Source organism: Bombus pascuorum, chromosome 17 (genome assembly GCF_905332965.1).
Source record: "Bombus pascuorum chromosome 17, iyBomPasc1.1, whole genome shotgun sequence".
Taxonomy (NCBI): domain Eukaryota; kingdom Metazoa; phylum Arthropoda; class Insecta; order Hymenoptera; family Apidae; genus Bombus; species Bombus pascuorum.
The window spans coordinates 2,518,361-2,541,037 of record NC_083504.1 but is presented as its reverse complement, the minus strand read 5'-3'; the positions used below and the strand labels follow the sequence as shown (position 1 = coordinate 2,541,037).

At 41.6% G+C, this 22,677-nt stretch overlaps 1 protein-coding gene across 6 annotated transcripts in view; it reads left to right on the top strand.

The window, feature by feature from the left end:
* The window catches only part of LOC132915495 (homeotic protein antennapedia-like), a 176,298-nt gene that overhangs the window by 71,092 nt on the left and 82,529 nt on the right, over window positions 1-22,677 (top strand). For 2 of the 6 annotated variants that reach the window (XM_060975357.1, XM_060975353.1), the window contains exon 1: window positions 6,886-7,176. The exons of 3 other annotated variants lie outside the window; for them this stretch is intronic. The gene's annotated coding sequence lies outside the window, so the exon portion shown is untranslated. Of the gene's footprint in view, window positions 1-6,885; window positions 7,202-22,677 lie in introns of those variants that run through there. One more of the 6 variants, XM_060975352.1, reaches the window with a different exon arrangement.

Genomic DNA, 22,677 nt, shown 5'->3' with positions numbered 1-22,677 from the left:
CACGTTGCGTGTGGAGGGCACAACGTTAGAGCGGGTCGTCTGAAAATATCGTAGTTTGCGACCACTTATATCGCATATTCTCTGTAATTTTTATACCCTTCGATAAGAATCTTCTACACGGATTCATCTATAAAAACGAGGTAAAAAGAAGTCTGACGTTTATAAATTAGATGGTCTTAAACCAGGGACCATGAAGTTTCAATAAAGGAGAGAGAATTGAGACATTGAGAAGCGATTGAGATTCCTCGAGTGAATAGTAGTGACGTTTCTGATAGTGGGAGTATGTTAACCAAGATCCTTCTATTTCATTGGTCCGTCGCGAACTTATCCGACAACGTAATTACCGGCGTGTAAATGTATTTACGCTCGGTAGACAGGACGCGCGTCAACAGTACGTGCATTCGCCACGGTCGTATTAATGCCGATAAAAAATTGCGGAAGCCAACAGCTGCGGTGGCGCTCTCTATCGAGAACAGAACGGTCAGATACGGATCTATCGAACGCGCCTATGCCGCTATGTGGAGCGCACGCAGCGAGCAGACCCGTAATTTATTTGCCGCCGGCCGCCTACCTTCCAGCTCCAATATAATCATTATAATTATTGTCTCCCCTTCAAATCGAGTTCGATAATCATCGCCTGTGTATTTGTTGCACGGCTCGCATTAACGGGCCAGTTCGCTCGTACGGCGGAGACTCCCCGTTTCTCCTAACCACGAATCTGTCCTTCTGTTTCACCGTTTCCATTGTTCTATGCCATTCGTGTTGCTTCTGCGAGCCGGCGAGACACGAAACTCTACCTTGCAAGGTGAGCGTGGCGGTAGGGTGCGATCCTTCTTCTTCTTTTCCTCCTTTTTAAATAGCTTTCTTCTTTGAGGTTCTTTTTTATCTTGCAGAAAGATTTGTTAGAAATAGAAAGAAAAAAGATTTAGAGGTTTTGGTGTACGGGTGAAAAGTAACAGAACACGCAAAGATATTTTCGTGGTTCATTTAGAAGGTACACCGATTGTTCCATAAATTGTCGAATAGGGGAAAATGATAGCATTTTTTGAAATTTGTTTTAAAACTTGTTTAACGATAAACGAAGGAAGAAGTAAGTCATTTGTTCCCTGAGAAGCTGAATACTATACGCTATACAATCATATACGTATATATATATACTTGAATAATGAGCAATTTACAGAAAGCAAAGTCTACCAGTTCCGTTGCGAAATAGACAGCAACTTTATCGACGAATTCTTCGATAATCTTGACCACTGCGCTCATTCCATTTTTCCTACTTTCATCTTAAAAGTGAAATTTCCGAAATGTAGCACAACGTTTACCTTATCTAATGAAATTTCTTCATCGAAGCTGGAGATAACCGGTTTAAAAAATTTCTACGCGGAAGTCGTCGAAACGATACAATAAAAAAAAGCCTGGGAAAGAAATAAAGAAAAACGCAGGCATTCCACGGTCTGGCATTTATCGGTGGCTTTTCGTTGGTGTTCACGATAACCCGCAGCGGCGTTGTCGACCCCCGGTATCGCGTTCTCGTTCGTCGGCGTAGCGGCAACCGCGACATTATAAATTGCGACGATCCATTCACCGTGTTAATTTGTCCGCTTTTCAATTAGCGGAGAGCCGAGTTGGAGCGATGGCGTCGGCGAATAAATTGAACGATGCCGGCGACGCTGCTCGTGAGAGAGGCTGTCCGTGACTTTCTAAATTCGCCATATGTGTCTGTGTGTACATGGCGTACGTACACGCGTGTGTATCGTACGTATTAGTAGTAGTTGGCCCCCATACTAGCGGGCGGTGCGCTGCGCCGTTGCCGTTTCACCGACAGGTGGAAGAAACTTCTCGCTTCCTAACGCTTGGATCGTTTCCAAAATTCGTGCTGCTGCCGTATCGATGTCTGAAAAACGTTTGATAGCGCCGCGTCACCGAGTGCAGACAAAATACTGCCCTTCGTTATGGAACACTCCTTAGATTAACAGACATTATCGTTTCGCGTTTCTTAGCGATCGATGTCGAACGACATCCGACGATGTCCGAGTGACAAAGTAGCGGAGAACGTTATCTGCATTCCTATTTACGTGTTGCCTGTCATGCTACCCCCTGTAAGCACTTGAAATCGTTCTCTCTTGTATTTTATGATTGTACGTCGCTTGCAGAGCGTCAAAATTTCCAATGTTTTATGCCAATGGTGTGTAATAAACAGGGTGTATACCGAGATACGAGGAAACGAAAGGCGCATTCGTCTTACAGCCCCGGCGATGCATGCAAGGAGCACCGTTATCAGAGAAACAACTCGGTATATCTAATCAGCTAGACCGAATTGAAATCGTGTTGAGGAACGGTAGATCGACGACGGGCAGGCTTTCGTGCTGGGATTTGATGAATTCGCGGTATTGACACACGTGACAGTAATTTCCATGGAAAAACTCGGTACGGTCGGTCGTAATATTCCGTCATTTAAAAAGCATCGCTGCGGCCGCCGCCACGAAGGGAAAAGCAAGTTGGTGCCGGGCCACCTGCAGGCAACTTGGGAGCGTCACGACGCCGCCGTCGCGGCGAGTTACGGCCACAAATCACGCAATTCGTAATTGCCGCTACCAACTACGCGATTTCATGTAAGGGGAGGGACACACGGCCGTGTGTTGGCTGCACGTGTGCAAGGAAATCCATAAACATCGATTGCCTCTGCGTTCACGTTCACGTGGAACGTCGAACGTCGAACATCGACGAAACGCTAAATATTTCCATATCGTGATCCGCCACTATGAAATCGCGGGAAAGTTCTTTGAATTCGCGCGCACGATGTCTGCACGGCCCCGTTTGACGGCATCCGTTCTCCAAGCGAAATGCCCGCGCGTTTTGCCTCCTACGGGCATAAGAATACAATCGTTGGGAATACTCGGTAAAAACGATCGGGAACTTCAAAGGATTGCATCGTACTGGTTAGGTCTTGAGCATAACGTACAAACTTCCATCTTAGCTTTGGCTTACATTTTTTAATTTCAATTTCAACCTGAACTTCCTGTAAAGATATAGCAGATATTCGGAAATGCAAATAATTTACTTTATTCAGCACACGACAGTTATACGTATATCTTATACTCTGAAAACCTCGTAAACCTACTCGCACGCACATTTGTTGTCAACCGACTCTTCCAGATGCTTCTAAACGACTGCCAATCGTCTTTTGTCTCAACTAAGGCCTGCGCGCCCTCTGACGCTTACACACGCATTCACATGTACAGTGTAACTGTATCATCTTACTAACACTTGCAAATTTGTATCTGAATCTCATTTTCGAATGTAAATCTTCAAATCCATATTTCACTTTTTTGTATTTACGTTTGAATATTCGAAGAGAAAATTTGAAAGTTCCTCCTATGTATCGCTCGAGTAACTGTTAACATTTTGCTTAACGATTCTTGTAATATAATTCTACCTGTGTGTTGGTTGCTATAGAAGCCATACACTGTCCAAAATTATGCGCATATTCGTTGAAAATCGTATCGATAAAGATGATGTAGCTTCTTTTACTGGAAGAGGAGAAATATTCTATTTCAGGCGGACCCATCGAGCAAGGCGATTAGGTTTCTAGTTCACAGCATCGCGCCGTTTGTTACACGTGACCCCGGATGGCGTGGGGTGTGAGAGTGCAACATTGTACCAACACGCTGCAATTTCCGCGGCGATATATTATGTTCGCGTTCCAAGACATTACTTCGGCCTCCGTCGATGTCGGGGTAACAGGCTGACCACGGTGAGTTTGATTTCTTGCCGATGCAGGTTACATTTTCTGCACGGCAACTGGAAGAAACCGCTGTCGATAATAAGCAGCCCTACGACGCTTGTTCGTATTACAACCGATTGATTATCCCATCTAACGTACACGATGATCGACTGCTTGTTCCGATAATGACATACGCTTCATTGTATAGAAGATGGCGTTCAAGCGCAAAACTGAAATTAAGATATCTGCAATTATCTGCAACAACCTTCTGTTTGGTCAATGTCAGACCCATTATTGACTCTATATACATTTACATACATACATTGTACGTAATGATTTATTTATTTACGTACGAACGTAATTATTTGTTTTCCGAGGCTGATAACGACGTTTTGCATTGTTAGTTGTTATTTAACATGTACGCCATAACTCAAACCTACCTAGCTATTCAGAGCACTTGTGTGATAGAATAATTCAAATTTCATCGACGAATGCAGAGTAAAAATTACGAAATTATGAAAAAGAAATTCCTAGTATCAGGTTGTCCGAAAAATGTCTTTCTCTTACAGACTTTTACAACCTTCTTTACACGAACAAATCTAACCTAACCTCTAAATACAAATCTTTATACAAACGTGAAATCTAATTTGTCTAACGTTGTGATCTTTATTTTGATAGAACAGAATGAATCATATAGTTCGATAAAATAATATAAAACGGAAAAGTGTGCATCTATTGTTTCCTTATAAAACGAAAGAATCCTTTCGGACGATCTAATATTTTACAGGAAGTCCATATTTATAGCGCGGGTTGAAACGAAGTCTAAAAATCGTACGATAAACATCGTAATCTTTTAAAACAGAATAATAGAAATTTAATACATGAATACTCTGGAATCTAGAATATTACGTGATCAAAATATAACATCAATAGAACGTGATCAAAAATATTTAATACTAAAGCTATCTACTAATACACAGCATGCACAAGCGCCCACTACCTTTTTTCTATTTCTTCCCCCACCCTTTCTCAGCGAATAGTATACAATTCCACGTATCAGTAGTTATACGTATCAAGTTTCGCTTGTCCAACTTCTTGTATTCCTTCTACCAGTAAACTTACGTCATGCGCGATCGCACGATCGTAAAAAGGTCCTTCGGAGAACATTTAACGCAGCGAGTAACAAAAAATCACCTCATATTATCGCATAGATATTTTGCAGCGGTAGCGACGCGTTGGTTCCTGCGATGGTCGATCGCGGAAGAAACCTGGCGACGCGACGCGCGGAAGATTTGAATGTTATCTGACACAGGGATCGACGCGTACGCGTCCAAGTCCACGTCATCGCGTAGTATATCACGCGCTGCGTCGGAACGTGTTACCATTGTAACACGCTCGTTCCTGGGGCAATACATTATTCCGCGTTTCGCATTCCCGTGTATTAGTCGCTGTTCCTTTTAACACGATCGCCGTGCCCCGTACAGCATCGCTCACTGTTCCGTCCACGCTAAAAGCTTTCTCCGCTCGTAATTACGCGTGGGCCACCGCAATCGTTCCGAAATCGAGAAACGCTCCGACCAGGAGAACCATAATAGCTGGCAGAAACACCTCTCTAACCTTTCCTTTTTTCGCCCTGCAGAAAAATGATAGGGGAAGAAGTCGTTGAGAATCGTGGAATCTGGTTTGCGGTCCGAATCTAATTCATCTACTTAGTCTTCCTTCGAATTTGAAGTTTCTACTGGAGGAACTAAGGCATAGACGCGAGTTTAAGGATCGCTATGGTTTTGTGACTTGCTATCCTATTATTTTTTTAGCTGATTGTCAAATATTCAATATCGTGATATTGCGTTGCATGATGTTATTTTGAAATGTCCATTATCTGCACTCGAAGAACCCAGAATGGATAGCACAAGTAATAAAAACTTTTAAATTGGCGCAGTTAAATGTTAGTAAAAAAGTCTGTATGTTTTCAACATTGAAACACCAGAAAATATTTGTACCATTCTTCCTTTAGTTAATGTTCCTTTAATAACCGTATGCATATATATATATTTAGTTTTTTGAAGGACACTTGTACAGACTGCTTCTCCATAGGGCCCACTATTTAATCAGTCTGACATCCCATTTTAATTAAAATTAAAGCTGAAATTCAGACTACGTTTTGTAATGAACACACTCTGTTTCAATTGAGTGAAAAATATAATCTCTGCCATGAGAGCCATGTTAGAAGGCGAGAGGTTAAAATGGCTGGTCGAGTCATTGTCTGCTCTTTTGGTAACTACTTTTTGTCCGAAATAAATTGGCCGCTCAAGGCCACTTCCGTAATCGTACATTTCTTTACATTATAACATAAATTATAGCACGGCCCAACTGTTCACAAACACACGTACTATCTTTTCTATCAAATATGTAAAATATTTCCTAGAAGTTTCAACTGTGCACTAGAGGTGACTTCCACGTACATAATTTTTGTCCTCCTCTGTAATAAAATGTTCCTAATACGAACACGTAGGTACGTTGTATTAAACACGGATAACATTCTCCCGAAGAAAATAAAATAATAAGAACGTACTATAACGTACGTGTCTTGCGAGCTTTACAACCGGAAACAAGAACCGCGGCTCTAATAATCACACTTTAATAATAACCTTTATCCCTCTATCTTCGAGTAAGCATTTAACGTGAACGAAAAATTTACAACTCCGCTATGTAGTTTACATATGCCAGTGCACTGCATTGAAAAGCATTTATATACTTTAATCGTTCGTTGCATCACGCAGATGCGCGTAATTGCTGCGGGTAAATTAATCAACCGACATATACCTTAGTATCAAAAACATATTAAATATTTTTCCCAAGTTAGCCACCTCTGCAGAAAACACTTCCGCTCTCTTTGACCGTGAAGATCGTTCCATTGTCAGTACTCGTACTTACCAATCGATCGATAGGGGTACCAATATACTTGCATAATTAGCTCGAATGCATTTTTCCTAAGATTCCATCGAAAATAAATGGACTGCTTCCATTAGCATAGGTGTGTTTGTGTGGTATATCCGGAGGCTTAGGTGTAGGTGTGTCGGTGTGTTTCCGCGCGCGCCCTCGCGCTCCTTCCTCCTTCACCGGCGCTGCCTGCCATCGTATCAACATCGCACTTCATAATCCTGCCAGTGTTTCTGCGCGTCTCGATCCGTTACCTCACCGCGATCGGCTCGTTCTCTATGCCTCGAGTCTACCTAGTTCAGTGAACAGCCGTGTTTTCTATTTCTTCGCGTCTTTCATTCGCGTTTCCATTCGCGTTTCACAGACGTTTCGTAGATATTTCCTGGCGAACAAGGATAATCCTGATGGATGGAAGCGGAAACTTATGCTCGAGTCGCGTCGCTTACGCGATCAAGATCGACGTCGAGATTTTGTGCTTCGATCGCAGATGTGGTACACGTGACTAAGACGATGTAAGACGCATTGATAACTTGCGAGGTATATTTACGTTTACGTAACGAGTTGGGTAACGTCCTAAGTTATTTCTTTTTTTTTTTTTTTTTGTAAATTCCTTCAACATAAATTATTTCGTTAACTCGTAACATTCGACTGGATGGCATAACAAAAGCGTCGTTTATTTCCTCTAATGCATTTCGATGGTGACAGAAAAGTGAATATAATTCCCGTTAAAATGTCCGCGTAAAATGGCGTAAATAGAAGGATCGGCTGAATCGTTTCAAAGGTTGGAAAGTTGAAAATTTCAGAGTCCGCCGGCCCTGACACGACGGGGCAAAAAGTTGGTTACAATTTGTTCTGTCGCTGGGGGCGAGCCCATCGAAACGAAGCAAAAGGACGACATCGAAAGACGTTCCGACTAAGGGGGCCCGGCACTTTTGAGTCTCGCCGAACGTCCGGAATACTTATCTCGAAATAGATCATGAGAATTGGACGAGACGCGGTCCTCGCAAGGGAGCCATGGTATGCGAGTGAGAATAAGGATTTTTCCTAGTTAGATCCATGGCCGACGGTCGTTCCGTCCGGTGCCGATATATCAGGCAATACGCGTTTCTGTCGTGCCAAAGTGAAATGCCATTTCTATCCGTCAGGCATCGAGCCAGCGGTGCACGACGGTGAATCGTAGCCGCGTGCTTCTTGACCCTCATTTTTTGGTATCGTGCCGCTTTCAGACGAATTCTAACAGTGTATTGTGACCGAGATCATAAATCACCTGCAGCTTTTAAATTGCTTCAGTTTGACGGTGTTCCTTTTTATCTTTATTTTTTTCTTTTCTTAACTCTTTCGGTTTGCCATTTATGCTTCAACAGATCCCATAGAAATGTATTAGGAATATCGTCTTAACAGCACTTGTTTTTCGAACCTAGTTATTTCTCGTATTGTCACCATCAAGCGAATGTGGCAGGTGATACTTTGCTCGGAATCAATTGGCCGCTCAAGGCCATCAAACGGTTATCCCCACTGCTCGAATCGTTTCATCATTGTATCCCTTACTTTTCTTCATCCTGTGTACCACGGACAGACCACGGATAACGAAATTACAATATTTACTACCGATAGCTAGCTTGCAGCGACCAATTAATTCCCAACAAAGAATATTCGACGCATATCCATTGTGTTAACCCATGAGTCTATAGAAACCAGCAGCCAGGCAGGCAAGGGGTTAGTCTTTGCTAAAAAATTCCTCTGTAAATGCAATCTTTCTCTATGAGAAATAGCAGCCTGACTAGTTGAGCGAAGAGAGAAGAAAAGGGAGGTGAAAGGTAGGATGGGTGGGAGACTAAGCGCAATTTGCCCTGCGGGCCCCGTGGGTGGTTGCTCGATTCTTGGTTCTGTTGTGCGGGATTGGTCAGACGTCTGACAGTTGACGGATGACAAGCCGGCCTTACAGTTCTCCCCTTTTACGCCCTCGACGCGAGGCTTTGGTCCCAGGTTCGGTTCCTGCCACGTCCATTATGTGCCGTGAGCAAGGCTGAACCGGGCGTAACGGGATTATTAACTGAAATAGGCGTATAAGTCATGTGTCTTCTTCTACCCTGCTCGCCAGGCCCTTCTACGTTGGCGAGCCTCTTCTCTTTCGACGTCGTCTTCGCGCATCTAATTTTCAAGAGACCTCTACGCTTGGGAACACTCGGCAACGTACAGATCTGTTGGAAATTAGAGAAATTCCCCCGTTCGTGAGCCGCGAGAATTCTCGGCGATGGCTGCTGGATAAGCAGCGGCACGCAGTCGAGATGCGAATCTCGGTTACTACTCGTGGAAACATTAAAAATTATTTCCACTTCTTCCCGGGTTTATTCGCTCGACCACACTACTCCTCTATCTCCTGTCCTATGTTTCCTTATCGCGTCTCGATCGTTATTGCCTTGATCTTATATGCGTATGACCCATGGTGACAGGGTCATGGGACGCGGCACTAGCTGTGCTTTCTAGTTTATGTAAGGAGAATCTTGAGAATTATATTATATTGTCCTAAAAGTTTCTTTCGTTTTACAAGAAAATAGTAGACGCACGATATTTTTGTTTCAATACGAACGAAACGTGTCCTACGACAGCTAGAAGACGATGGAAGATAAAGACCAAAACATTTGACGGATTAGGTTTCATGTTTGTATCAACATAGCCAGATAAAGCAGATCTGCGTACAGATAGCGAAAGGCATTTTTGGGAGAACCTAATAGATGGACCCACGTGTCATCGACAGTTTTAGAAAGATGCATAAAACAATTTCTCTTGTGTATAAACGTTGGTATATCGTTGCGATAGAAAAGTTAAATAGGAACAGCTTGACCTTCGTCGTACGTGTGACTCAGAATCTTTTTCCTGCCCAAGTATCGGCAACAGGGAAACAAACGATTCGATCGATTCTCTGGTTACATCGAGAATACATTTTTCGATAACCGCGGCGAGAGATGGTTGGCGAGGCACTGCTCGATAAACGAGTTGTCGGTTCGCAATTTTTCGATGCCAAATGTGCGATAAAACGGCCACGCTGGCGCGATGATGCGGATCTAGAAGCGACGCGCGAAATGTTCAGCAACAGAATCCGCGCTTCGTAGTCTCGCGGTTAAAGGAACGGCGCGGTGTAAGAGGTACACACCGGTGTCACGTTTATCTGCACGGCGATCGGTTGCGCGCACCGCGATTGCGCGAAACCGCTGCGTGGCGGTCTTGCAAGCCTCCGCTAGCAAAAGTATCAAGCTCGTGTGTAACCGGCAAACCGGTTGAACTTGGCGTCTTAGTTTTCTGCCGATCTCGTTGTGGCAAAAATCGATACCAGTTTAGTTTTCTGGTTCGATTAAAATTCGATTTCTTAACGAGTGGAACCGCCGTATTTGCGTGTCGCTAGTCGGCTAGCAAACGGGAACTCGTGCGGGAAATTATAGCCGTTTCTCAATGATTCTTAGCGCGAGATTTCAGATAACGACGATTCGCCGACTCGTAACGAACACGAATAGTCTTTTTTCCCTGAATGGTATCTTTTTTATCGTGGTAAAAGAAAAAGGAACAGAGGTGTCGGGAAACACCCCCCATGGTTTTTCTCTCAAATTAGTTACAAATAAGCGCGCGGTAGGTAGTAAGTAGACCCCGTTCTTTCTGTAATAATGATTTGACTCGTCATTTATGGTGAACGGCGGCAATAAACGCCACACAGTAATGGTACTACGATGTAAACAGGAACAACGCAAATGAGAAGTAAATTAATTCAGATACTCGTGGATTGGCGTGTTTTGCGCGAGGAATGGCCTAACGTGTTTTCAGCCGCTAATTAAGATTATTCCTCGAGTTTATCGCGTTCTTCCGTAAGCGGTGTGTCGACTTCTCATTGTATAGTTTTGGTGGAAGTTCGTGATGCGTGAGAAAACGGACACGAACCGGCATCCCGGTTTGTGCCGCGATTAAATCTCTCACTCTTCTACGTTACGTATATATCGTTGTGCCTGTAAAAACGGTTATGTGGACTAATTGGTCGTCGTTGATCCTTTTTCTTCTTCTCCTTCCCTTTTTCTTCCTTCTTCTTATACGCCTCTTCTTGCGATCCAGCTTTTTTCCTCTTTCTTTAAAACGCTTCTACATTCGTGCAATCCTTTTTTGTCGTCACGTCACAATTTCCTCCCGCCTCGATGCTTATGAGTTACTGCATCCATGAGGAGTATTACTACCTGTCGAACCTGACTCGTATACTCTTGCCCTGGCCTATCATTTATCATCTCATTTTATAGTCAACTGATCGTGCTCCTCGCTGAATTGCCTGTAGCAGTTTACTCCGGATTAAACCTACCAGTATCCTTCTCAAACACATACATCTTACACAATGTATCAAAGTTGACTTATTTTTCAAATACTTATCGATTTAAAAGAATCTCAATGTTTTTTCCCCTCTTTCTGTATCACCGGGAAAACATGGAGATAGAAGGGGAAAACATATCGCTGCTTAATAATATAATAACGAGCATAGCATAAAAATGAAGTCCTTACCCATCGAGATACGATCAAAAATTGGTCAGTGATTTAATTCGCCGTTTCGATGCGAGACAAGTTATTCAACGCGCGATCGATCGTCTAATCGTTATTCAATCAATGCCCGACATTTTGTGCAGCGTTCGAAGGAAAGGTTAGACGCTCCTTGACGCGAAACGGCGTGCCTTCACGCGCTCTCTATTCGAGCCAATCTCTAATAATATACTTTAACACTTCGCTGGTTCGTTTCGGTAGACCACCCAAATGTACAGCGATCGAACGATTTAGCTTCGACAACGGTGGCCCTGATTGGTATTGCAGGAGAACGACGACCGTAAACGCGCAAACAAACAGTAGGTTAGTCGAAGTGATTGATAAGCAGCGCCACGCGCCATTCGACGGACAAATACGATCGTCGAGAAAGCGACAGGACCGCCCGCGGATAGCGTTCGCTGCTCTATCTGTATGGCTTCGCGAGCCTGCCCCCAACAAGGAGACTCCAGGGAGTTGTTGAAAAACCGTCTCGAGATTGTAGACTGGAAAAACGTGATAGTTGTAATGTTAATAACGAGGAAACAATAGTCATCGCGAGAAAAAAGTACGCGTGTGTCGAATCGGTAGGCAGAGCCATGCACCTCCAGAACGTGCAAATACCGAATCGGAAAAGACGACAAGACCGCCCGCAGTGCCACACCACGGTATTATGTACGACACAAACAAGAATGATTGTGCCTTTCGCGTTTTGCCTTTTGCCAAGCTTTCTAGGCGCGACAAGATATTCACTGTCAGTGTTCACATCCTGAGCATTGATTTATCGTTTACCACCAGGATTCTTACGAATGCGTTTAAACGTCTTTTTATGGAAATAAAGAGAATTGTTGTAGGAATTAGAATGTATGCGACATACACGGGGTACTGTATGAAGCAGATAGAAACGAGACAAAGAACTAGAAAGTTTTGAACGAGGAAATTTCGAAATCGGCATGGAAACGTTCGTGAAATTCCGTAACCAATCGTGAGTTCTCCTTCGGCTCGGTTGACGAGTATAACCTTAATTAGCATTTTGTACTAAACATATGCACAATTTGTCCGATATTCGATGTAAATAACGAATGTGGTTGCCGGCAGCCCTCAGTTGTAAGCAGTTATTTGCATACATGAATATTGAGGCACCGATATCGGATTAAGTGACAACTAGCCGAGATAATTGCTTGAAAAAGCAATATAGTGTATATATAGCGTTCGGTCGGCGATCGTTTGGTCGCCATGTAATTCGAAAAAAAGGAACCGGTTATCGGGGACGATCGTGTTACATTGACCATCTTTTTTCTGTAATCGTGATTTTGTCGCTGCCGTGTCCATTATGCAAATTGAATCGACACTATTCTCGACCATCTTATCTCGCCACTTATCGATGGGAACGATCTCTAAACAATTTTTAACGCTACACGTGGCTTTCCGAAGCTCGCCAAAGTTTTCCGCGGAATTCCCGCCAAAAATGATTCGAGCCACCTATCGAATTCGGCAGGAACCAGGAGGAAACGGATGTTCCGGAAAAGTTCGAGAGATGGCGTGTCGTGTGATTCGAGGTCGGGGCGGTGGAGTATGCCAGCTGTTTCCGTGCTGCCACCTTCAGTGGCCCGTTCAAAGCGAAGGCGGTACTGACCTGCGCGTGTCCCGCATCATCATAACACAAGCCGAACGCCATGCTGCCAGAAGATTTATGGGCCATATCATGGCGCGGCATCTAAACGATTATTTGCTGTTAAACGTAAACGGCTTATAAAAACGAGCCTGCATAATAGAGTAAATATAGGCTCGATGTTCGGCCCCGGTAAATTTATAGATCCACTTAAAACGATCTTGTATCGACGCACTGACTGCTTGCTAACCCTTAACCCTGACAGAAACTGTCCCGGACAACGTAGCCTTCGTAGAAACCGCCATCTAGTGGATTTTTAATTTTTTCCCTTTTCTTTCGAATAAAAATCAGACGATTTTAAGCGAAATTAATTTTTTCTCGTACTATAAAAAACTTATTCAACGAGTCCTTGACAAATTTGCCTGTTGTTTTCTTCTGCTTATCTCTTTTGTTCTTTATTGACGCATCTAAAATTAATATTTCAAAAGGTGAAGAAGAAATCGGACGGGGTCCAACTCGATCAGATATTTGCATGCGTCGATCGTCTTCCTCGTACATCAAGCGCGTGTTTAGAAAGTCAACCGAGTGCCTCCTATGAAGAACAATAATTTATTAAACGGATACGTCATCGCCCTGTTGCGATACTTGTGCGTTTCCCTCATTGAGAATCAGAAGAGTAAATCGCGGCATTTGAATAACAAACGGTATGCAAATTCGGGCTGCCCCGCAGTCGTTTAGTCCCCCGTGCGGATCTCTATGCCGCGAAATCCGAAAATATACTGTGTCCATTCCTGAACACGCGTCTTCGATCATTCTACATCCTGATCGATTTATTATTCGTGCCGTTAAACATTTCAACGGAGTAAATCGATATCCCTTTCTCCAATGTCCTTAAACGTTTTGATGTGTCTGCGGGCAATTGATATTCCGTGCAATCGTCAAACAATTGTCAATATTTTTCTTATTCTTATTTTAATTCCTCTTGTATATATTTCAACCATTTCTGAAGGTTATATATTTATCGATAAATTTTAGACACCTCTTCGATGAATGATAGTGAAATAAAACAAAATATCGTCTAACCTTTCATCGTACGTTTTAACGCAGGAATGAGGAAATTCGTTTGAAATATTCAAAATTATTGCTACCTTCTCGGCGTTGCGGTAATAAATTTTAGAGACACTTTCGGTTGATGACCAAAGTGAAAACGGAACAGAATATTGTGAATGAAAAATCTAACTGTTTCTCGGTATAATTTTTATCATCGACACATGAAAGTTTATCGAATATCCTTCGAAATTATTGCTGCTTTCTCGGTGTTGCGACGATATAGAATAAATTACCATATAAATAGGGTTCGGTGTTACATCGTATTTCCTTGTAGAAGCTGCGCGGCGCGGCGTCCTCCGGCGTTCGTTAATCCGACCGGCTGCTCAGAAATACCATCGGCAGGGAAAGCTCTTAATGTTCTATTCTTACATCTCGCGGCATCTCCGGGGCCAGCGCGGCTTGATAGCCTTCCTCCAAGAAGATTTTAATTAAGCCCGCCCTTCCAATGTTTCGTCTGATTGGATGAGCTAATCCCGTTCCGTAGAAAATTTAGGGTGTCCCTTCTAGAAAGAGACTCAACCCTGCTCTCATGGCCGTTAACATTTTTTCGCGGCCTACTAAGAAAATTATAATGATTTATCGACCGATAAATAAAATCCACCCTTCCCCGGCCAAACCTCTGACATTCATCTTGTCGTTGACGTCGCCGCGTTTCTCTTGGACAATTCTGGTATTTTTAACGGGCGCGTGCCTCCGCTTCGATTTCATTTTTTTTCCTCCCCCCCCCCCTTTTCCTTTTTCCTTACTTTCGATTTTCACCTCGAAACTTTTTTACGCCGCTTTAAATCCGCCGTTATTCACAGCAAAGTGTCTAAAACAAGTAACACGTTACTAAGACGTTTGCCAGGGACGGAATAATTGTAGATCTCCCGGACTTAAAAACATCCTGCCCGTGCCCTGATATTTTTCGGCCGAAGAACACACGCAATATAGATGTCTTCCTTGTTGACAGAGCTATATTTTTCTATATTAGAACGAACCGTGAAAGAAAAAAAAAAAAAAAAAGAAAAAGAAAAACAGCTTGTTCGGCGATGAGTTTTCCGAATGATGAGTTTCGGTCGGCATTTTTGTCCATCATCATGGAGGAGCAGTTGGGTCTCGGTGGGAGGGAAGGTTTCTGACCAACTGGAGGGGATGAAAGGAAAGTAGCACGTCAGGGGATGACATCTAAATCTCCCTTTTCGTTTCACGCTCACTGCCCGCCCTTTTGCTGGCTACGCTGCCAGTCGAAACTCCCTTTCTGCTTGTTCTGCCTCCTCGAGGGGGTGGGTTCTTTGGGTACATTCGGTGCCAAAATCTTCCGGCTATCCTTCGCTATAGTGTTTTTTGGTTTTTACAATTTGTCCTCAAGGACATTTGGTAAAGTATTATATCTTATTTATTGGTAATAATAAAATTAAAATAAAATATTGCATGTGGGTGGCTACCCCCAGCGGGGTGCCATCTTCGTGTTTGCTAGGTTATATCTTTTATGTCTTCGCTATAGTATAGCAAACTTTTCGAAATGAAAACGCGTGGCTTTATTTTTGTATAAATCAACGACAATTTTGGATTATATTAGGTTGTCCGAAAAGTGTTTTTCTTTTACAGACACGTCTCTATCTTTATGCAAAGATATAATTCGCTAAAATAATATAAAACGAGAAACGATGATCCGATTTTTGTAAGTGTGTTATGAAATATAATAGCAAAGTATTTGCTCAGTCTAGTTACATGCAATATGTTTTTTCGTGAGTCATACTGAAAATATATTATACTCTGTCATATACATATCTAATATAAGACTTGTGAGTTCGTATCTACTAGTATTTAAATAACTGTAACTGGAATAGAGTGATAAAAATAATTATACACGTACGTGTATTTCGATTTCGTACAGGCCGGCCTTAATTTTCACAAAATTATCCACATGTTCCTAGTAATTACGTACATATAATATTTTGGTCTCGATAAATTTTTTTTTTAGTTTATTTTGGTTTTTACAATTTGTCCTGAAGGACATTTGGTAAAGTATTATATCTTATTGATAAAAAAAAAATAAAGATAAAATATAGCATGTGGGTGGCTACCCCCAGTTGGGTGCCATCTTCGTGTTTGCTAGGTTATGTCTTTTATGCTCGATAAAAGCTGACAGTAACTTTGACAAAATTATCTACGTATGCTTAGTAATTGCAAACGAATAAAAAATGAAAATCATAGCAGTTTCCTAATTTTTCCTATCAAACTCGATTATCGACAAATTTTTAAGCAAATTCTTAAATTTTACTTTTATCAAATAACAAGCATCTTTATCATATGAGCAATCACAAAGTAGGACATCTATATACATAATACTCAACGTCAAAATAAGACGCACTTTGCTATAGTACGGTTCCATGTCCTAGAACCACGTAAGGAAAATAAAATTCTTCTGCCAGCGTCTCATTTCGAAATGGGAATAGAGGAAATTCGCAATGAGAGAGAAAGGAAGAGGGAGAAGTTCATTGTCAATGGTTTTCCGGCGGGTCCCAGAGCCGACGTCGTTTCACGCAAAGCAGAGCGCGGCCCGTCGGCGCATTTATATTTTTATGGCGGTGAAAGTTGGTTCGGGGGTCGCGACCGTGAAGGCATTTCACGTCCCTAAGTTTTGTAGCCGCTGGAAAAACGAGGGCAATAACAAAGAGACTCGAGCGAGTTTCACTTTTCCCCCCACCAACTATAAGCTCGGCTAAGAAAAATTTCCAAAAGGAAGAAACTAAGAGTCTTTGTCACTTTTATGCACCTGAAGCAGTTTCTCTGTATCTTTCAACGCGATTCTCAGTCGGAGAAAACATGGAAATCTTCAGTTTGTTTCGTAATCATGGCGCGTCTTTCGTCTCTTCGAGTGAATAAATTTTTCAAAATTATCGATTCGAAAAGAGGTAAGAAAAATAATTACAGATGAAATTGCGTGAAACGTATAGTGGAGAAAGAACGGTGACTGGGTTTGCTTAATATGCGATAGGGTGGTAAATTAGAGTATATACGTGTCTGTTGAAAGATTGTAGAGATTTTGAGGTTAAACACAAGAGGATGAAGAATAGCCAGCGGTACTTTCAGCGACGCGGTTCGTAAATTTCGCGCTGGTAATCCATCCTCGTTTCTCGGATTTCACGTAAACAGATCGCTTCGAGTTTTACGATAGTTTCGACCTTTCGAATCGTCTTGACGGTGTCCTTTCGGTTCTACTCATATTTCAATGATACCCAGTTCTTCGCCACGTCGCACATATCTATGCGACAGATATACTTCCGTGGGGCTCTTCTTGTTCGAGTTAATTAATTAAATATACGATATACAACATAAAAATATTAAAAACACATTATACCATACTTTTTATTCATTTATATTCTGGATAGTATATTACATTATCCTATATCGTATGGTATTCGTTAAAACATTCCAAACACATTTGGGCTGATTTTGGGCACTTCGAACAATAGTCGTAGACTTCTCGCTTTCAAATATATTTTCACGCTGTTTACTGAACATTTTCAGGATGAAAAAATCACCGATGTACGTCTCGCAAGTATGCTTCTCGACTAAATGAAAGATCCGAGGTATCTCCATGAGATCCCTCGGAATACTCTAGCTGGATAGCTTATCGCTTTCTCCATTTCAGAAATAAATAATCTTTTCTTTATGACGAATCGAAGGCGATAAACGATGAATTTCTGCTTGTCTCTCTGTTTACGTTCTGCGTACCGGCGGTCGGATTTGGGCCCCGCAGGAAGCTTAGCCGAATCACGCTGGGCGACGCACGTGTTAAAATCATCCAATGGCTACAAAACCGCGAATTATGAATTTATAACCTAACCTCTCTACCATTAATGCGTACATTTTTATTATGCAATTGTTCGTCGATGTAAAGTTTCTGTGAACGAGAGACGGAAAATTGATCGATCGAAAAGGGAAGAACAGAAGAATAAAGCAAACCACGGAGATTTAACACTTAACCCAGTCCAACTCCTAAATAATCTACTCGTAATTCGATCCTATCTCTATCTACACAGAATTTTATTGAAAATAATCTACTCGTAATTCGATCCTATCTCTATCTACGCAGAATTTTATTACATTTTTCTCTGCGGGTACAAACTTTTTTAAACAAACTATCGACGATTGGTCAATCAAAAAAAGAAGGAGAATAGCGTAGAAAAACGAGATGATCGCGGGGGTAGAATCGCGAAACACGTCGAGGGCCGCGAGTTTCCACGTAACGCGCCGCCTATTCTACGAAATCGTGCACGTGTGCAACGCCGGATTCAGCTGCCTCGTTCGGTTCACGAATGAATTATCGCCCGTATGGGTTGGGCTCTTTCATTTCCAGTCCACGCGGTAGCTCCGTCCTTTCCTCCCTGTTTGCGCCGGCTTCCCCTTCGGCGGCCTTCTCTTTCCGCCGTATCGGTCGAGCCTGCCGTCAGCAACGCTTTTTCCCATCCCTCCGCGATTCAACCTCGCTTCACCACGCTCTCTCTCCCCTTTCTTTTTCCATTTCCAGCGGAAAGATACCGTACCCCCTTTTCTCTATCCCCTTTTCACCGTCTATCCTCCACCGTTTTTATAGACTGCAGCGTTTTCGCTAAATATCGAATCTGCTTCATTTCGCGTTATTCGCCGAGTTCATTTATTTTAAATGCAGTAATTCAGCTCGGCTAGATTTGAATTTTTGGATTGTAAAATTGATATTCTAGCAATTTATGGCAATTTTATGGTAAAATTGATATTCTAGCAATTTAAAACGCGATACAGTTGGCTTATGACTTGACGAATTTGTTTACCCGATGTTTAGTTGCAGAGTTTGAGAAACGGTGTCTGGAAATTTCGGTTTGCTGAATATCTTGGTGGAGTGCAGACTCGGAGACTGGGAACCTCTTTAGAGAGGACAAGACACCCGTCACGACAGCTGCTCCCTTCCTCAGAGCTGCGCCTTCCCAAACTATATGTCGGCAACGACTGCCTTCCATTTTTGTTACGAAATCGATATGAACGATTCTTCGGGTATTTTTAGTCGAATCTTGCGAATGTAATAGGTTTGGGAATTTTCAAATTTTCCCATTACTCAACAGAAACGTAAGGAAGTCACGTTCGAAGCTGTAATATTTAAAAGTTGGTATAAAAATGGCAGAAATATTCAAGGGGGGGGGGTTGTAAAAATTATAGAGATAATATTAAATACATAATTTTAATACAACTAATAGTTTGGAAATATTTTGAAAATTGTGTAGTTTCGTTATATATTTATATATGGTCGACGCCATCGAAGAAAATAAATGGTAAAGGAAGTAGTAATGGCTGACGTGTTTCTGGATGCAATTGAGTGGTTGTTTTCCCCCTCCGTAGCCAGAGGGTCAGGGAAGCGAGGAACGAATCAAAGGGAGAACGCAATCAATCGAATGTTTTCCTTCAGAACGTTCGCTTACAAACGTGACGGGGAGGAAACGCGAGACGAGGGTAAATTGAAATTCCGTGACACGGAAAGAACTTTGATTGGAAGAGGGACAACCCCTGCGAGATGTCCAGTAACAGAAACGATCTCATCTTAGATGGAACTCTTACTTTTTTTATTTTTCTTCATCTTATTTCTTTTCCTTACTATCATTTTCCTCCAAATCTTCCTATTTCCTTCAGTCTTTATTAATGCAAAATACATACATTTTTCTACAAATTGATCTTAATTTACAAATTGATTCATATAGTACATAGCTAATTCCCTCTATTGAGTATAGATGTACACTACAAGCCATAAATGCAAACACACTTACTCGTTACATTTATTGCAAAACTACTAATCTTTATTTTATACGGTATTTTACATTATATACAACAATCCCTGCGAGATGTCCAGCAACAGAAACAATCCCATTTTAGATGAAGCTTATTTTTCTTCTGCTTATTTCTCTTCTTTATTATCATTTTCCTCCAAACCTTCCTATTCTCCTCAGTCTGCATTAACGCAGAATATATACATTTTTATGTAAATTGACCTTAATTTAGAAATTGATTTATATAGTACATAGCTAATTCCCTCTATTAGGTATAGATATACACTACTAACTATAAGTACAAACACACTTACTCGTTACATTTATTGCAAAACTATTAATCTTTATTTTATACGGTATTTTACATTATATACAACAATCCCTGCGAGATGTCCAGCAACAGAAACAATTTCATGTTAGATGAAACTTATTTTTCTTCTGCTTATTTCTCTTCTTTATTATCATTTTCCTCCAAACCTTCCTATTCTTCTCAGTCTCCATTAACGCAGAATATATACATTTTTATGTAAATTGACCTTAATTTAGAAATTGATTTATATAGTACATAGCTAATTCCCTCTATTAGGTATAGATATACACTACTAACTATAAGTACAAACACACTTACTCGTTTCATTTATTGCAAAACTACCAATCTTTATTTTATATATTACATTATACATTATTTTTATATGGTATTTTACATTATATATAACAACCTCTGCGAGATGTCCAGCAACAGAAGCAATCTCATCTTAGATGGAACTCTTACTTTTCTTATTTTTCTTCCTCTTATTCCTTTTCTTTACTATCACTGTCTTTCAAACCTTCCCATTCTCCTCAGTCTTCATGAACACAGAATATATACATTTTTATGTAAATTGACCTTAATTTAGAAATTGATTCATATAGTACATAGCTAATTTCCTCTATTAGGTATAGATGTACACTACCAGCCACAAGTACAAACACACTTACTCGTTACATTTATTGCAAAACCACCAATCTATTTTATACGCTATTTTACAATATACACAATATAATATTAATATTATTATACAATACATGCAATGAGGACGAAGTAACAACTGGTAAAACAATATTTATAAACAGAACAAAATTGCCGGTGAAAAAAAAGTGCAATTTGTATGAAACATCAGTAGACGTAACACTTATAGCCTTCGGTGTACATGTACATATAATCATCCAAAAAAAAAAAAAAAAAAAAAAACCATAACTCAATCTACCCATCTCATTACAAAATACCACGAAGATTACAAACGATGTATATAAAACGAAAATAAAAAAAAAAGGAGAAAGCACTGAACAAATTCTGGTAAAGTAACAAGGGTGACACCCCTTTCTAGAAGGGGGTTAGAAATTTAATCGCGGAGAAAAGGGAAGAGTAATGGCGGGTAGAAGCGGGGATGGCGTCGAATTGAATGTTTTCGTTTTGAGGTGCGCTTTGGCCGGTCGATCGAAGCGGAAGAGTTCCTCGAAGAGGGTAAATTGGAATTCCGCGACGCGAAGAGTGGCTCGGTTAGCTCACCGGGCCAAACAGGGGGTCAGTGGGGTGAGGACGAGGGCAGGAAACCGGAGAAAACGAGTATATGCGGAGAAGTAGAGGAGAAGAGAGAGCACCATGGAAGGAGATAGGAAAGAGAGAGGTACCCAAGGAATATTTACTGCCATCTTCTCTACCACTTACCCACAGATTCCCTGCCTGAACTTGTAAACACCTCTTAACTATATAGAGATAGTATCTCGGTTTCCCTTCTCGTGTAACCTAAGCAGTTACGCGGTTGTTATAGTCGAAAGATTATTAATTAGATCGTTCCGTGATTACACACGAATTTCCTTTTATCTCTCTTACCTATTTCTACATTCTTCGTTGCTCTTTTATTTTCCTTCAATTTGTAATTCCTCTACATGGAAATGAATTTCCTATAGAGACGCAAGGATGGTCTCTGTCTCTCGATTTCTGCGTTTCCATCCCTCTCCTATACTCCGATGCCGAGAGGTTTAATTGATTCGAACCGCCGCGACTATCGGATTATTAATTGCGCTGTTAATCGGGCACGACGGTAATTAAGCTGTCGACGATTCAGTTTTATGATGCCACGCGGCTCATGCGCCATGCGTCTGCCTTTGGCGGCTCCATCGCAGCTTCCTTCCTAATCATTGTCGAACACGTAAAAGACCTTTGATTCCATGCAGATTTATAGCTTCCAGCAAGCTTGGAAATTTCTTTAGTTCTCGCTACTTTCGCAGATATTTCCAATCGAACAAAGCATTTCTATATTTAGCGTCTGGGACGAGAAATATGTTTCGTTTCCGCGATCACAAACATAATTATAATCAAAGATGCCAAACATATCGAAGATTTACGATGACAGATGTCTTGCAGGGAAGTCCACGTTCATTAACATTAAGAACGCGCACGATAAGCAACGAGAATTACGTCAAAGCGGTGTTAACGAGCTGCCTCTTGCGAAATCGAAATTCCTCGTTGTTTAACGATCGCGATTAAACACGAGCGTCGGAACGAAAGTAAAATTCACGACAGGACGGAAGCGAGAGGAACACGCGGAAGCGGCAAAACCGGCGGGAGCATTGCCGCGATAATTGTTCGAATTCAATGAAATTGCCACGCGCTTCCGAGCGGCCTGTTTTTCGATCGATTCGCGCGCAGCCTCGTTTCGCGTCTGTCGACGCCGGGCCCCTTGTCGATCGGTTCACCTGAATAAACCAGTCGCATATTTGTCAAATGACTGAATCAATATTTGAATATTTGAAACGTTAAAGTCGCAGAAAAAGTTTTATACTTCGACGTCCTTGCGATTCGAACGCCTGTCGCGAAATATGCTACTTTATCGAAGCGTACGTTTCTACATCGATGATAATCTGTTAATGGAACATCTTTGCCAGAAATTTTTCTAATCACAGAGTCAAAAGTTGAGACA